The sequence below is a fragment of the Bubalus bubalis genome, chromosome 6, assembly GCF_019923935.1.
Source record: "Bubalus bubalis isolate 160015118507 breed Murrah chromosome 6, NDDB_SH_1, whole genome shotgun sequence".
Lineage (NCBI taxonomy): Eukaryota > Metazoa > Chordata > Mammalia > Artiodactyla > Bovidae > Bubalus > Bubalus bubalis.
Window position 1 is genome coordinate 38,003,129 of NC_059162.1, and position 18,783 is coordinate 38,021,911.

The window sequence follows — 18,783 nt, forward strand, 5'->3', positions numbered from 1 at the left end:
TTAACTGAAATTTTAAAATATGCTAGAAGGAATCAACAGTAGATTAGAAGACAAAGATGAACAGATTAGTGATATGGAAGACAAAGTAGTGGAAATTATCTAAACTGAACTGGAGAAAAAAAAAAACTTAAAAAAAAAACCATGGTCTTAAAGACCTCTGGACAACATCAAACATACTAACATTAGCATTACAGGAGTCCTGAAGGAAAAAGAGAGAGAGAGAACACTTATTTGAAGTGTTCTAAAAAAATTCCTAACCTTGGGAAGTGCCTCCAAGCCCAGGAGGCACTTAGAGAACCAAACAAGATGAAACCAAAGATCTCTACATCAAACACATAATAATTAAAATTGCAAAAATTAAAGATATAGACTCTTAAAGCAGTGGGAGAAAAGCAACTAGTAACATATATGGAAATTCCCAAAAGACTATCAGCCAACTTTTCAGCATAAACTCCATGAAAGTGATAAAAGGGAAAAACCCACAAATAAAAATACACAACCCAGAAAGGCTATAGAGTATTATGAATTCAGAATTCAATTCAGAATTCATTGAAAATGGAAGGAGAAATGCTTTTATAGACAAGTAAAAGCTAAGAGTTCAGCACCATTAAACCAGCTTTACAAGAAATGTTATAGTGGCTTCTCTAAGCAGAAAAAAAAAATACTACAACTAGATAAACAAAATTATTAAAGAAAAAAGTCTCACTGTTAAAGACAAAATACAGTAGAACAGCTATTTATAAAGCCAATAGTAATATAAATATTTACAAAGACAAAAGTAGTAATACCATCTTTATTTACAATAAGTAGTAAACGGATACACAGAAATTGTAAAATATGATGCCAAAAACATTACATATATGGGCAAAGTAAAATTTAAGATTATCTATCTATCTATCTATATATCATGGTAACAACAAACCAAAAATATATGGTAGATACAAAGGAAAGAGTAAAGAATCCAAACACCACTAAGAATAACTATGAAAACACAATGGAAGACAGTGGGGAAAAAAAAAAAAAAAACAGAAAACTATAAAACCAGTCACAAAACATTTAACAAAAGTACAGTACCTATCAATAATTACTTTAAGTGTAAATGGTTGAAATTCTCCAATCAGAAGACAAAGTGGTTGATTGGATTAAAAAAACAAGACACATAAATATGCTTTCTACAAGACATTCACTTCGGATCTAAAGATACACATATTGAAACTAGGGAATGGGAAACATTATACAAGATGGAAATGAAAGAAAAATAGGGTAGTAATAGTTAAAAGACAAAATAGACTATAGAACGATAGCAAAAGACAAAGCAAGACATGGCATAATGATAAAGGGATCAATCCAACAGGAAGATACAGCAATTGTAAATATATACAAACCCCAAAAAGTATACCTATATACTAAGCAAATATTAACAAACATTGAGAAATTGACAGTAACACAATAATAGCTAAGAATTTTAATACCCCACTTATGTCAAGGAACAGATCATCCAGACAGAAAGTGAATACAACCTACTTTCAATGACACATTACATCAGGAAAAATTAATAGATGTATATAAAACATTCCATCCAAACACAGCAGAATATGCAGTCTTTTCAAGTGTACATGGATACCTCTATGACAGATGAATGCTGGCCACAAAACAAGTCTCACTAAATTTAAACTTATCAACAATGTGACATTAGAATTCAACTATAAGGGGGGAAAATGCAAAAAACACAAACATGCAGAGGCTGATAAACAACTGATAAGGTACTGAAGAAATCGAAGACAGAATTAAAATCAAAAGAAAACATGGAGGCAAGTGAAAAAGACATCAAAAGGGTCCAAAATCTATGAGACAAAAAGTGAAAGCAGTTCCAAGAGAGATGTTTACAGCAATAAAAGTCTACATCAGGAAACAAAAAAAAATGTAAATAGTCTAACCTTAAACTTAAAGGAACTAGAAAAAGAAGAAGAAACTCAAAATTAGTACATGGAAAAACAAAAGATCAGAGAAGAAGTAAATAAATTTACCTAGAAGAAATAGATAAGTTCCATGAAATGTACAGTTTCCTAAGATTTAATCAGGACAAACAGAAAATATAAACAGGTCAAAAAACAGTTTGAAATTTGAATCAATAATGAAAACTTCCCAACAAAGAAAACTCCAGGACTAGAAAGCCTACATAAGGGATGAGAAACAGCATAGATTTTACATTAATTAAAGGATAATAAGTAAATGTTACAAACAACTTTAAAGAATATGTTCTATCATTTAGATAAGATGGGGAAACTCCTTGAAAGATCCAAACTACCTATGGACTTACTAAGAAAAAAACATATAGCATGAGTAGCCTCATATCTACTATAGAAATTGAAATTTTAACAAAATCCTTCATACTAAGAAAACTTCACACCTAGATGTTGCCACCAGTTGATACTGCCAAGTATTTGAGGGGTAAATAGTATGAAATCTATGCAAATTTTTCCAGAGATGACAAGGAAGGAATACTCGGTAGTTATCCCAAAATGTCAGAATTACCCAGATACCAAACAAGAAAAGTGGACTACAAACCAATATCTTCATAACACTTGTGCAAAATTTCTAAAGATGTTCTTAACATCTTGAATGAACCAATGTATAAAAGGGAAATATATTTGGAACTGGGATTTCTCAGAGAATTGGTATGTTTGTTTAACATTTAAAATCAAGAAATAAAAATTGACCAAAGAAAAATACAATTGACCAAAGAAAAATACAATTGACCATGTTGAAAATTTACCAAGAAAAACCATATGCTCCTCACAAAATAGGTAGAAAAGACATTTTTCAAAATCCAACATTCATTCCTGATAAAAGATCTCAGCGCACTAGAATTTGAAGTGATCTTCTTTTACATGACCAAAAAAAAAAAAAAAAATCTGTGAGTTAAGATCAGACAAAACGATAAATGACTGAATGTTTTTCTGCTAAAATCACAATACAAAAAGGGTGCCTGCTCTCACCACATCTATTCATCAATGTACTGAATTTTAGCCAGTGCAGTAAAGCAAGAAAAAGAAAACAAGCATCTGATTTGAAAGAAAAGCATTAAAATGTGTCAAGGTACCTATATCATTATCTGTGTAGACAATCCAATGGAAAGTACAAAAAATCTACTAGAACAAGTAATTATATTTGGTGATGTTGTATAATATAAAGTTAGTTTATTAAAGTCATTTTCATTCTATTTACTACCAACAAACATTTGGTCATTGGAATTAAAAAAAAAATAATACCACCAAAATAACCTCAAAATATAAAATACTTACAGATCAACCTGAAATACTTAATGATCAATTGATTAGAACTGAAAAGATAAGTATGTAAAATACAACAACCATTCCTGATCAAAGATTTATTCAAACTAGAAAGGAACTTCCTAAACAAGATAAAAAGCCATATGAGAAATCCACAGCTGCCACTTTAATTTATTTATATAATTTATTTAATTTATTTAAATAATTAAATTTATTTAATGGTAAAAAACAGAATGATACTACCCTAGTAGCAAATAAGGATATCAACTCTCATGATGTCCATTGATCTTGTTATATGTGTATACACATATGCACATAAATTATGTTACCCACATTGCCGGGATCCAGCTCCAGTAGGATCCAAGTGTACCCTCAGGATGAACGGCGTCAGCGAATGAATGACACAGGGAGGCCAAGCTTCTGTGAGTGAGGCCCGTAACTTTATTTTCAAAAGGAGCTTTTATACCCTGACTTGTACACAGAGGGAAATATAAGATGCAAGGTCATACAGAGTCAGCCCAAACACTCCAGCAGTTTTGTCCTTATCAAAACCAGGATTTTTTTCTGTATGCCTTTCCATAAACAAGGGTCTTATGCTATGTACATTATCTTCTGGCCTGGAGGCCTATTGACATTTTATGACCCTTTTTTGATAAAGGTTGATCAACCAGAAAACTTGTTTTTCCTTGAAGTGTTTTTTCTTTTTATTTCTAATCTGTGTCAGCCTCAGAAAGTACTAAACAGAGTTACATTCTCACAGAGCAAAGGTGCAGTGGGTCACAACAAAGAAAGAACTTATTAGCTCAAAGGTCTGATGTGGTTAATACCAAGGCTACTACTTGTTTTTCTTACATTCCAACTACATTAACTAACTCACTCCCAGGTGCACAATGGATAAGAGATAGGGGAACTTGGCAGCAAGCATTAGCCCAATAATGAAGCCCTTTACCAGTACTTTTCTAATAAATTTTCACCCCTTAGAGAGTTCTATGCCCATTAGGACTTTTAGATTGTTTAGGCTTCCCATGCCTTTCATGGTTGGGAAGTTGTTAACAATCATGTGCGTTAGTTGTAAGAGTAAGGAAAAACCTGTCAAGCAAGCTAGAATGCCAACAGAGGGGTTAGAATAGAAATATTCCTTTGATGCCCAGGAGACTTATGAACTTAGAGCCTTAAGTTGATTTTCTCTAGAGAAAGGTGGTTGGGGATAGCCCCCTGCTAATATCAGAAGAGTGGTTGAAAGGCATAGTATAGTAAACAGTAGACAAATTTTGGTTTTGGGGTAGATGTTCAAGCAGGTCCAGGGAATCCCTCGAGTCCTGATCTGCTTTTGCCTGTCAGGTCTTTCCCGCATGACCTTTGTCATGGGTGGGATCTCCCATGGTGGCTCTCGGCACCACATCATATGTAACATGAACATAATGTATATATTATATATGCCTATATTATAGAAAATGTTTCTCTGGTGGCTCAGATGATAAAGGATCTGCCTGCAATGCAGAAGACCCAGGTTTAATCCCTGGGCTGGGAAGATCCCCTGGACAAGAAATGGCAATCCACTCCAGTATTCTTGCCTAGAGAATCCATGGACAGAGGAACTAGCAGGCTCCATGGGGTCACAAAAAGTCAGACACAATTGAGTAACTAACACTTTATGACACAAAATTTATAACTGATCTTTGATCAATAAGTATAATCTAAGAAATATAAGAATTTATTTTCCACTAATAAAGTAATAATAACTATAGATAGTAAGTAGATACATGGACTTAGAAAAAAGTAACCATGCTACAAAATATTCTTTCTGTATACAGTGTTTGGGGCTTCCTGGGTGGCTCAGTGGTAAAGAATTGACTGTCAAGTGGGAGAGACAGGTTCCATCCCTAGGTCAGGAAGATGCCCTGGAGGAGGAAATAGGAAGTTACTCCAGTATTCTTCCCTGGAAAATCCCATGTAACAGAGGAGCCAGGCATGCTACAATCCCTGGGATTTCAAAGCGTTGGACATGACTGAGCTCACACAGATACAATGTTTAATTATTATGATACTTGGAGTCAAAATACTGAGGCAAATTGATAGCAAAAATAAAAGAAACACATAAAAATATGTCTTTCTTTATAAATATATTAAATTATTTTGCATAAATAGCAGAATGATTCAAAGGATAAATTGTATAAAAAATTTCCTTTAATGATCAACCTATCTCATTTAATGGATTATTTATACAAAATCTAATTTATAAGGAATTAAGCACAGTATAGAGAAATGCACAGAAAATAAAGATGATGGTATGTGTGCAATATTGTGACCAGTTTTTCAGCATTCAGATATTTAATTTCCTGATTTACAAGATTACCTGGCAATTTATTACATGAGTTTTATTTTCTACATATAATTTTGGGTTTTGTTTATAGATATTACATGGCACAAATAATGACAAAATTGCATAATTGAGTACACAACTTCAAGTTATAAAAATTCGAGAAAATATTCAGTATGCTTAAATATATGTAATTTATTGGTATATTACAAGAAACAAACTCTATTCTTTGATAACAAAAATTGAACATTTTAGTTCAGTTCTGTTGCTCAGTTGTATCTGACTCCTTGCAAACCCATGGACTGCAGCATGCCAGGCTTCCCTGTCCATCAACAACTCCTGGAGCTTACTCAAACTAACGTCCATCAAGTCAGTGATGCCATCCAACCATCTCATCCTCTGTTGTCCCCTTCTCCTGCCTTCAATCTTTCCCAGCACCAGGGTCTTTTCTAATGAGTCAGTTCTTTGCATCAGTTGGGCAAAGTATTGGAGTTTCAGCTTTGGCATTAGTCCTTCCAATGAATATTTGGGACTAATTTCCTTTAAGATTGACTGGTTGGATCTCCTTGCAGTCCAAGGGACTCTCAAGAGTCTTTTCCAACACCACAATTCAAAAGCATCAATTCTTCTGTGCTCAGCTATCTTTACAGTCCAACTTTCACATCCATACATGACGACTTTGGTTAGTAAATATTTTTAAATTACTGTAGGAATTTCTCACAAAGTTTCAGCAGCCTAAAAATTAATCTGCTTGGATATTTGACTGAGTAAGTAAAGGTAAATTCATCTGATTACATTACTTAAATTAGCTATTAAAATTTTTGTTGAAGTAAATTGTAAATATTTATTGTTTTGATAATCCTGATATTTATGTTTAAGCATGTTGTTTCTGTAAAAAGAAAAACCCAACCAGTACTAGGATTATTTGGCAGAAAGACTAGGCCAATCTGAAGAACTAATGTAATGTTGTTGGGAAAATGACAGATAAAGAAACAGATTGGAGCTGTCAGCATGGTGGTAATAATGCAACTGCAAACTCAAATGGAAAAGGTCAGGTAAGACTAGCAAATAAGGGCACAGAATAAATCTTATTCAGATTTAGATACATTAAAGTGTCACTTAGCACAGCTGGAAACATGCTTTGATGTAAGGCTACAAATACTACAAAAAGACAAGTGATAAAAAATTTACTTGGTCATTGGTGGAAAAACCGAAGCACTTTTTTTTAAACTAGAATTTTGCTTTGGATCATCTGTAGCTTTGCTCTTCACAGTTTTAAATAGTCAAGGACCTTCAAAGAATGAGAAGTATAATAGATTATAAAGCCAGGAATAAAATTACTTAGTAATACCTAAAGCTATAGGTATTGCTATAATTATGTTGGTGGTAGAGCAATGCTTTTTATTGTTTTGTGTGTGTGTGTGTGTGTGTGTGTGTGTTTCTAAGTGATCCATGTGAAACCTAAAAAGTAATTGCCAGGAGTAGAAGTAAAAAGCCAGAAAGAATCAGTGTTCACATTAGTAAATATAACATTTAAAACCTTTGAAGGTATTCTCCAGATTATGCCTTTTCTTTTTGTCAAAGTGATAACTTTTAAATAAGTACTGTTATTCTCTGTATTAACGGTTAAATTAATAGTTGTCTTTTTGGTTAGATAAGGAAGAAAAGAATATGAAAACAAAGATGAAAAAAGCCATTTTACTTTATCATGATGTAATAACTTTCTTAATTTTTAAAATTTAAAAAAGTAATATATTAATTCAAATTATTAAGACATTGGTTTGTTGGTTTGTATTGCCTTTTTCAGTTACTCCAAAAATGTTATAATCACCCACAAGAAAGATGCTAGGAAAACCTTTGATAGTAAATGTTAGTAATAAAGGTAGAATAGATACTACTTTTTGAAAAATTAAAGTGCTTCTAGAGAAAATATAATAAATTTAGGAAAAATAATTGAAAAAGACTTTGTAATGCAAAAGATAACTAAGAATGTAAAGACAAAATCTGCAAATAAAAATGCAATTTCCTTAAATATTTTCCTATTAATTTTTAACCAATCAAAGTTTAAGAGTTGCTTCAGTTGTGTAAGAACCATCTTATTCCTATTAAGGATTTCCTATAAAGGCTCAGTTAAGGTGCTACACTCAATATGTCAGCAAATATGGAAAATGTAACAATAGTCACAGGACTGGAAAAGCTCAGTTTTCATTCCAACTCCCAAAGAAAGGCAATGCCAAAGAATGTTCAAACTACCACATAATAGAGTTCATTTCACATGCCAGCAAGATAATGCTCAAAATCCTTCAAGCTAGGCTTCAGCAGCACATGAACCAAGAATATCCAAGTGTACAACACGGATTTTAAAAAGACAGAGGAATCAGAGATCAAATTGCCAACATCCTCTGGATGAAAGAAAAATCAAGGGAATTCCAGAAAAAAACAAACAAACATTTGCTTCATTGACTACTCGAAAGCCTTTGTGTGAATCACAACAAACTGTGGAAAATTATTGAAGAGGTGGAAATACTGGACCACCTCACCTGTCTTTTAAGAAACCTGTACACAGGTCAAGAAACAACAGTTAGAAACTTACATGGAACAGCGGACTGGTTCAAAATTGGGAAAGGAGTACATCAAGGCTGTATACTGTCACCCTGCTTGTTTAACTTATATGCAGAGTACATCATGAGAAACGCTGGGCTGGATGAATCATAAGCTGGAATCAAGATTGCCTGGAGAAATATCAATGACATCAGATATGCAGATGATATCAGTCTAATGACAGAAAGAAAAGAGGAACTAAAGAGCCTTTTGATGAAGATGAAAAAGGAGAGCTGGCTTAAAACTCAACATCCGAAGGAGAACAAGATGGCAGAGTAGGTGGACATGGAGTACATCGCTTTCCAGGGATACATCAGAAATACACAGAAGTGCATGCAGAACACCAACTGAGAGCAGACAGGGGGACCTGACCAGTGGAAAAGAATATATAGACTGATAAAAAACTCTGTAGGACAAAGGAACTAAGATGAAAAGCAGGAGTATTAGTAGGACTGGACCTACCCTCGGTGGATGGGGGAACTGAAGCAGGGGTCCAATCCCCACAGCAGGGCAATTGTCTGTGTAAGAGGAGAAACATTTAAGGCTGAGAGTGAAACAGCTGACCTGTGGCAGCCTAAATGGAATGACAATCAGATAGTCCTTGCTGCAGCCATATATATGCCAGGCAGGAACATGGGCCTCCTGGAAGGGGCGGCAGCTGGGACCTGGAGTTTAGGGATTGTGGAGCAATCCCAGTGCCAGGGCTGATGTTGACTGTGGAGAGACGGATTGAGGGGATGCGAGGAAGGACATCATGGTGGGAAAGGCCTGTGGAGGAAAGCTAAGCAGCCATGGAAGCAAGGTGATACTACTGAGTCTTGCATAGTGGGTGGAGCCATCACCACAGCCTCTCTCTCTCCACACACCAGCATCGGCAGCTGAACAACAGAAAGAGTGGCCCATCAAAGGCCTGATGCACTGAACTGCAGAGTAGGACCCCAGGGTCCTACTTACTCTGTAGACTCTTGGATTTTATTTCCTTTTTTTCCCCCTCTGTTGTAGTTGTCAATTTATTGGCACTAAGAAATCCAATTAAGCTTTAAAGCATTTTTTTTTCCTCAGTCACATTTTTTATTGTTGTCATAAATTTCTGCCTCTACTTTGAGCTTTTGGAGTTCTGTGGAGTTTTCCTCTGGGTTTTTTTTTTTTTTTTTTTTTCCCTTTCTCTCTTTTTTTTTTTAAATTTTAATTTTTAAAACCTATTATTATTTTTTCTACATTCATTCATTTGTTTTTCCTACTGTTTTTTCCACCTTGCAGTTAATCTTAAACATATATAAATCTCCTTTATCTATCTCTATTTAACTTTGCATATCTATTCTTTCTTTCTCTCCTTTCCTCTCAACATAATTGCTACTTTTATTTTCATTGCTTTATTCCTCAATTGGCACCTTGCTTTAGTTTTTTTTCCAGTTTGTCCAGTAGTTAGTTTTATTCTGGTAGATATAATTTTTGGTTTCCTTTGTTTGCTGGGTCAATCAATTGTACTTAACTTTTGTTGGACTGTTTTGGTGTTGCTTATGGGTGTATATCACATGAGTATACTCAGTCACACATTCTATTGCTGTTATAAACCTCTGCCTCTACATTGGGGTTTTGCAGTTCTGTAGAGTTTTCCTTTTTTTTCTCCTTTTTTCTTTCCTCTTCCATTTTTTTTACTCTTTTTTTAAAATTTTTAATTTTTTAAACCTATTATATTTTCTACATTTATACCTTCATTTATCTTTCCTACTGCTCTTTTTCCCTTGCAGTTAATCTTTAATGTATAAATGATTTTCATCTACCTCTACTTAAGTTTGCATATGTATTCTTTCTTTCTTTCTTTCCTTTTCTCTCAACATATTTGTTAGTTTTGTTTTCATTGCTTTATTCCCCACTTGGCACATTGCTTTAATTTTTTTTTCAAGTTTCAGTTTAAGTTAGTTTTGTTCTTAACTGGTAAATATAATTTTTGATTTCCATTGTTCGCCAGATCAATCTACTGTACTTAATTTTTGGTGGACTGTTTTCACTTTGCTCATGGGTGTATATGTGTATATTCCATTATTTTACTTATTATTTGCCTGATTTTGTAACTGCCATTGGTGTGGGGTTCATCTTTGGTTTCTCATTTTTGGATATTTGTTTTACTCTGACTTAATGCCATAACAAATCACTTATGGAAACTTTGTTCCTGATCAGAGATCTAGCCCTGAACCTTTGGAGTGGAAGCACTGACTCCAAGACCCTAGACCACCAGAGAACTAGCTCCAGCAAATTTGGAAAACTCAGCAGTGGCCACAGGACTGGAAAAGGTCAGTTTTCATTCCAATCCAAAAGAAAGGCAATGCCAAAGAATGCTCAAACCACCACATAATTGCACTCATCTTACATGCTAGTAAAGTAATCCTCAAAATTCTCCAAGCCAGGCTACAGCAATACATGAACCGTGAACTTCCAGATGTTCAAGCTGATTTTACAAAAGGCAGAGGAGCCAGAGATCAAATTGCCAACATCCACTGGATCATCGAAAAAGCAAGACAGTTCCAGAAAAAAATCTATTTCTGCTTTATTGACTATGCCAAAGTCTTTGACTGTGGGATAACAATAAACTGTGGAAAATTGTGAAAGAGATGAGAATACCAGACCACCTGACCTGCCTCTTGAGAAACCTGTATGCAGGTCAGGAAGCAACAGTTAGAACTGGACATGGAACAACAAACAGGTTCCAAATAGGAAAAGGAGTACGTCAGGGCTGTATATTGTCACCTTGCTTATTTAACTTCTATGCAGAGTACATCATGAAAAATGCCGGGCTGGAAGAACCACAAGCTGGAATCCAGATTGTTGGGAGAAATCTCAATAACCTCAGATATGCAGATGACACCACCCTTATGGCAGAAAGTGAAGAGGGATGAAAGAGCTTCTTGTTGAAAATGAAAGAGGACAGTGAAAAATTTGGCTTAAAGCTCAACATTCAGAAAACGAAGATCATGGCATCCAGTCCCATCACTTCATGACAAATAGATGGGGAAACAGTGGAAACAGTGTCAGACTTTATTTTTGGGGGCTCCAAAATCACTGCAGATGGTGACTGCAGCCATGAAATTAAAAGATACTTTCTCCTTGGAAGGAAAGTTATGACCAACCTAGATAGCATATTCAAAAGCAGAGACATTACTTTGCCAACAAAGGTCCATCTAGTCAAGGCTATGGTTTTTCCTGTGGTCATTTATGGATGTGAGAGTTGGACTGTGAGGAAAGCTGAATGCCAAAGAATTGATGCTTTTGAATTGTGGTGTTGGAAAAGACTCTTGAGAGTCCTTTGGACTACAAGGAGATCCAACTCGTCCATTCTAAAGGAGATCAGTCCTGGGTGTTCATTGGAAGGACTGATGCGAAAGCTGAAGCGTCAGTACTTTGGCCACCTCATGCGAAGAGTTGACTCATTGGAAAAGACCCTGATGCTGAGAGGGATTGGGTGCAGGAGGAGAAGGGGACAACAGAGGATGATATGGCTGGATGGCATCACTGACTCGATGGACATGAGTTTGAGTAAACACCAGGAGTTGGTTATAGACAGGGAGGCCTGGCATACAGCAATTCATGGGGTTGCAGAGAGTTGGACGTGACTGAATGACTGAACTGAACTGAACTGAACTCTAGGGAATATCAAATAGTGAGAACTAAGACAAAGGAAACCACTTGAATAAAAGACCCCACAACACCCAACCACCAGGAGTACCCTGTGCAGGATGCCTCATCTAAATAACAAACAAAACAAAAATACAAACCCAATCATCAGCAGACAGGTGTACTACCTCACTCAGCCTTGCCCATAAGAGGAAAAACAAACAAAAACTCCGCACAAATCTCACCCCATATGACGCTCACATAAACCATTGGATCAACTTTTCAGTTCAGTTCAGTTCAGTCACTCGGTCGTGTCCGACTCTTTGCGACCCCATGAATTGCAGCACTCCAGGCCTTCCTGCCCATCACCAACTCCTGGAGTTCACTGAGACTCACGTCCATGGAGTCAGTGATGCCATCCAGCCATCTCATCCTCTGTCGTCCCCTTCTCCCCCTGACCCCAATCCCTTCCAGCATCAGAGTCTTTTCCAATGAGACAACTCTTCGCATGACCAAAGTACTGGAGTTTCAGCTTCAGCATCATTCCCTCCAAAGAAACCCCACGGCTGATTTCTTTCAGAATGGACTGGTTGGATCTCCTTGCAGTCCAAGGGACTCTCAAGAGTCTTCTCCAACACCACAGCTCAAAAGCATCAATTCTTCAGCATTCAGCCTTCTTCACAGTCCAACTCTCACATCCATACATGACCACAGGAAAAACATAGCCTTGACTAGACGGACCTTTGTTGGCAAAGTAATGTCTCTGCTTTTGAATATGCTATCTAGGTTGGTCATAATTTTCCTTCCAAGGAGTAAGCGTCTTTTAATATCATGGCTGCAGCCACCATCTGCAGTGATTTTGGAGCCCCCCCCCCCCCAAAAAAAAAAAGTCTGACACTGTTTCCACCATTTCCCCATCTATTTGTCATGAAGTAATGGGACTGGATGCCATGATTTTAGTTTTCTGAATGTTGAGCTTTAAGCCAAATTTTTCACTTTCCACTTTCACTTTCATCAAGATGATTTTTAGTTCCTCTTCACTTTCTGCCATAAGGGTAGTGTCATCTACACATCTGACGTTAGTGATATTTCTCCCAGCAATCTTGATTCCAGTTGTGTTTCTTCCAGTCCAGCGTTTCTCATGATGTACTCTGCATAGAAGTTAAATAAGCAGGGTGATAATATACAGCCTTGACGTACTCCTTTTCCTATTTGGAACCAGTCTGTTGATCCATGTCCAGTTCTAACTGTTGCTTCCTGACCTGCATACAGGTTTCTCAAGAGGCAGGTCAGGTGGTCTGGTATTCCCATCTCTGTCAGAATTTTCCACAGTTTATTGTGATCCACACAGTCAAAGGCTTTGGCATAGTCAATAAAGCAGAAATAGATGTTTTTCTGGAACTCTCTTGCTTTTTCCATGATCCAGCAGATGTTGGCAATTTGATCTCTGGTTCCTCTACCTTTTCTAAAACCAACCTTAGGAGGGCAGAAACCAAAAAGAAAAAAGAATTCAACATTCTTCAAGGAAAGAATTCAACTTTCCTTGAAGCCCGGGAAAACGAGACATCAAACAAAATAACTTTAAAAAATTGAAAAGGCAGAAACACTGCACAAATGAAGGAACAACTAGAAAGCCAGAAGTCCAAAGAAATGAAGAGGAAATAGGAAAATTACCTGAAAAAGAATACAGAATAATGATAGTAAAAATGATCAAAAACCTTGAAAACAAAATGGAGAAAATGCAAGAATCAATTAGTAAAATGCCAGAAGAATTAAAGAATAAGCATACGGAGACAAACAACACAATTCCTGAAATTAAAAACACTCTGGAAGGAATCAATACCACAATATCTGAAGCAGAAGGATGAATCAGTGAGCTGGAAGATAAAATGTTGGTAATAACTTCTGAAGGGAAAAATAAAGTAAAAAGAATGATCCTCTACATAGAAAACCCTAAAGACTCCACCAGAAAATTACTAGAACTAATCAATGACTATAGTAAAGTTGCAGGATATAAAATCAACACACAGAAATCCCTTGCATTCCTATACACTAATAATTAGAAAACAGAAAGAGAAATTAAGAAAACAATTCCATTTACCATTGCAACGGAAAGAATAAAATACTTAGGAATATATCTACCTAAAGAAACTAAAGACCTATATATAGAAAACTATAAAACACTGGTGAAAGAAATCAAAGAGGACACTAATAGATGGAGAAATATACCATGTTCATGGATTGGAAGAATCAATATAGTGAAAATGAGTATACTACCCAAAGCAATCTATAGATTCAATGCAATCCCTATCAAGCTACCAATGATATTCTTCACAGAGCTAGAACAAATAATTTCACAATTTGATTGGAAATACAAAAAAACCTCGAATAGCCAAAGCTATCTTGAGAAAGAAGAATGGAACTGGAGGAATCAACCTACCTGACTTCAGGCTCTACTACAAAGCCACAGTTATCAAGACAGTATGGTACTGGCACAAAGACAGAAATATAGATTAATGGAACAAAATAGAAAGCCCAGAGATAAATCCACACAAATATGGACACCTTATCTTTGAAAAAGGAGGCAAGAATATACAATGGATTAAAGATAATCTCTTTAACAAGTGGTGCTGGGAAATCTGGTCAACCACTTGTAAAAGAAGGAAACTAGAACACTTTCTAACACCATACACAAAAATAAACTCAAAATGGATTAAAGATCTAAACGTAAGACCAGAAACTATAAAACTCCTAGAGGAGAACATAGGCAAAACACTCTCTGACATACATCACAGCAGGATCCTCTATGACCCACCTCCCAGAATATTGGAAATAAAAGCAAAAATAAACAAATGGGACCTAATTAAACTTAAAAGCTTCTGCACATCAAAGGACACTATTAGCAAGGTGAAAAGACAGCCTTCAGAATGGGAGAAAATAATAGCAAATGAAGCAACTGACAAACAACTAATCAAAAATATACAAGCAACTCCTACAGCTCAACTCCAGAAAAATAAATGACCCAATCAAAAAATGGGCCAAAGAACTAAATAGACATTTCTCCAAAGAAGACATACAGATGGCTAACAAACACATGAAAAGATTCTCAACATCACTTATTATCAGAGAAATGCAAATCAAAACCACTATGAGATACCATTTCACGCCAGTCAGAATGGCTGTGATCCAAAAGTCTACAAGCAATAAATGCCAGAGAGGGTGCAGAGAAAAAGGAACCCTCTTACACTGTTGGTGGGAATGCAAACTAGTACAGCCACTATGGAGAACAGTGTGGAGATTCCTTAAAAAACTGGAAATAGAACTGCCTTATGATCCAGCAATCCCACTGCTGGGCATACACACTGAGGAAACCAGAAGGGAAAGAGACACGTGTACCCCAATGTTCATCACAGCACTGTTTATAATAGCCAGGACATGGAAGCAACCTAGATGTCCATTAGCAGATGAATGGATAAGAAAGCTGTGGTACATATACACAATGGAGTACTACTCAGCCATTAAAAAGAACACATTTGAATCAGTTCTAATGAGGTGGATGAAACTGGAGCCTATTATAGAGTGAAGTAAGCCAGAAAGAAAAACACCAATACAGTATACTAACTCATATATATGGAATTTAGAAAGATGGTAACAATAACCCTGTGTACGAGACAGCAAAAGAGATACTGATGTATAGAACAGTCTTATGGACTCTGTTGGAGAGGGAGAGGGTGGGAAGATTTGGGAGAATGGCATTGAAACATGTGTAATATCGTGTATGAAACGAGTTGCCAGTCCAGGTTCAATGCACGATACTGGATGCTTGGGGCTGGTGCACTGGGACGACCCAGAGGGATGGTGTGGGGAGGGAGGAGGGAGGAGGGTTCAGGATGGGGAGCACATGTATACCTGTGGCAGATTCGTTTTGATGTTTGGCAAAACTAATACAGTGTTTCAGGTTTAAAAATAAAATAAAATTTAAAAAAAAAAAGAAAAAAAAAAGAAAAGAGCTGAGGACAGTCTCCGAGACCTCTGGGACCATATCAAATGCATCAGCATTCAAATTATAGGGGTTTCAAAAGAAGAGAAAAAGAAATGTTATGAGAAAGTTTTTGAAGAGAGTATAGTTGAAAATTTCCCCAACATGGAAAATGAAATAGCCTGTCAAGTCCAAGAGGCACAAGGAGTCAGATACAGGATAAACCCAAGGAGAAAACATACACATACTAATCAAACTAACAAAGACTAAACACAAAGAAAGAATATTAAAAGCATCAAGGGAGAAACAACAAATAACATACAAGGGAAACTCCATATGCTTAACAGCTGATCTTTCAGCAGAAACTCTGCAGGACAGAAGGGAATGGCAGGATATATTTAAAATACTGAAAGGGAAAATTCTACAACCAAGATTACTGTATCCAGCAAAGATCTCATTCAAAATTGATGGAGAAATAAAAAGCTTTTTAGACAAGCAAAAGTTAAGTGAATTCAGGACCACCAAACCAGCTTTACAACAAACGTTAAATGCACTTATATAGTCAAGAAATAAAACAGAATAAAAAAAATCTACAAAATCAACCATAAACTATAAGAAAATGGCAATAGGAACACATATATCAATAATTGCTTTAAGTATAAATGGGTTAAATGCTCCAGCCAAAAGACACAGACTAGCTGAATGGATACAAAAACAAGACCCATATGTATGCTGTCTACAAGAAACTCACTTCAGACCTAAAGACACATGTAGACTGAAAGTGAGAGGATGGAAAAATATATTCCATGCAAAAGGAAGCAAAAGAAAGCTGGAGTAGTAATCCTCATACCAGACAAAATAGACCTTAAAATAAAAAAGATTACAAGAGATAAGGAAAGACACTACATAATGACCAAGGGATCAATCCAAGAAGAAAACATAAAAATTGTAAATATCTATGCACCCAACATTGTAGCACCTCAATACATAAGACAAACACTAATAGACATAAAAGGAGAAATTGACAGTAACACAATAATAATAGGAGACTTTAACAACCCACTCACACCAATGGACAGATCATCAAAAGAGAAAATTAATAAGGAAACACAAGTCTTAAATGACGCATTAGATGAAATGGACCTCATGGATATCTTCAGGACATTCCATCCAAATGCAGAAGAATACACCTTCTTCTCAAATGCACATGGGAATTTATCCATGACTGACCACATCTTGTGTCACAAATCAAACCTCAGTAAATTTCAGTTCAGTCCAGTCACTCAGTTGTGTCCGATTCTTTGTGACCCCATGAACTACAGCACTCCAGGACTCCCTATCCATCACCAACCCCTAGAGATTATTCAAACTCATGCCCATTGAATTAGTGTTATCATCCAACCATCTCATCCTCTGCCGTCCCCTTCTCCTTCGACCTTCAATCTTTCCCAACATCAGAGTCTTTTCAAATGAGTCAGCTCTTTGCATCAGGTGGCCAAAGTATTGGAGCTTCAGCTTCAACATCAGCCCTTCCAATGAATATACAGGACTGATTTTCTTCAGGCAGACTGGTTGGATCTCCTTGCAGTCCAAGTGACTCTCAAGAGTCTTCTCCAACACCAGAGTTCAAGAGCATCAATTCTTAGCTGCTCAGCTTTCTTTACAGTCCAACTCTCACATCATGTAATGACTACTGGAAAAACCATACCCTTGACTAGATGGACATTTGTTGGCAAAGTAATGTCTCTGCATTTTAATATGCTGTCTAGGTTGGTCATAACTTTTCTTCCAAGGAGTAAGCATCATTTAATTTCATGGCTTCAATCACCATCTGCAGTGATTTGGAGCCACTCCCCCCCCCCAAAAAAAATAAATTCTGCCACTGTTTCCCCATCTATTTGCCATGAAGGGATGGGACCAGATGCCACGATCTTAGTGTTAAGAATGTTGAGCTTTAAGCCAACATTTTCACTCTCCTCTTTCACTTTCATCAAGAAGCTTTTTAGTTCTTCTTCACTTTCTGCCATAAAGGTGGTGTCATCTGCATATCTGAGGTTATTGATATTTCTCCTGGCAATCTTGACTCCATCTTGTGCTCCCTCCAGCCCAGCATTTCTCATGATGTACTCTGCATATAAGTTAAATAAGCAGGGTGACAATATACAGCCTTGATGTTCTTCTTTTCTTATTTGGAACCAGTTTGTTGTTCCATGTACAGTTCTAACTGTTGCTTCCTGACCTGCATACAGATTTCTCAAGAGGCAGGTCAGGTGTTCTGGTATTCCTATCTCTTTAAGAATTTTTCACAGTTTGTTGTGGTCCACGCAGTCAAAGGCTTTGGCATAGTCAATAAAGCAGAAATAGATGTTTTTCTGGAATTCTCTTGCTTTTTCCATGATCCAGCAGATGTTGGCAATTTGATTTCTGATTCCTCTGCCTTTTCTAAAACCAGCTTGAAAATCTGAAAGTTCATGGTTCAGGTATTGTTGATGCCTGACTTAGAGAATTTTGAGCACTACTTTACTAGTTTGTGAGGTGAGTGCAATTGTGCAGTAGTTTGAGTAAGCCTAGAGCAAATATTATTCTGAATGGTGAAAAACTGAATGCATTGCCCCTAAGATCAGAAACAAAACAAGGATGTCCATTTTCACCACTATTATTCAATACATTCTGGAAGGTCTAGCTACAGCAATCAGAGAAGATAAAGAAATAAAAGAATCCAGACCAGAAAAGAAGTAAATCTCACACTGTTTGCAGATGACATGATACTCTACACAGAAAATCCTAAAGATAGTTTCAGAAAATTACTAGAGCTGATCACTGAATTTAGCAAAGTTGCAGGATACAAAATCAATACATAGAAATTACATGCATTTCTATATATGAACAATGAAAATCAGAAAAAGAACTTAAGCAATCAATCCCATTCACCATTGCAACAAAAAGAATTAAATATCTAGGAATGAACATACCTAAGG

At 36.2% G+C, this 18,783-nt stretch overlaps 1 long non-coding RNA gene across 1 annotated transcript in view; it reads right to left on the reverse strand.

The window, feature by feature from the left end:
• Positions 1 to 4,562: 4,562 nt before the first annotated feature.
• The window catches only part of LOC123334245, a 38,354-nt gene continuing 24,133 nt past the window's right edge, over positions 4,563 to 18,783 (reverse strand). The window contains exons 2-3 of the long non-coding RNA XR_006552075.2: positions 6,805 to 6,904; positions 4,563 to 5,194 (exon numbers count right to left, since the gene is read on the reverse strand). This is a non-coding gene — a long non-coding RNA (uncharacterized LOC123334245). The remainder of the gene's footprint in view (positions 5,195 to 6,804; positions 6,905 to 18,783) is intronic.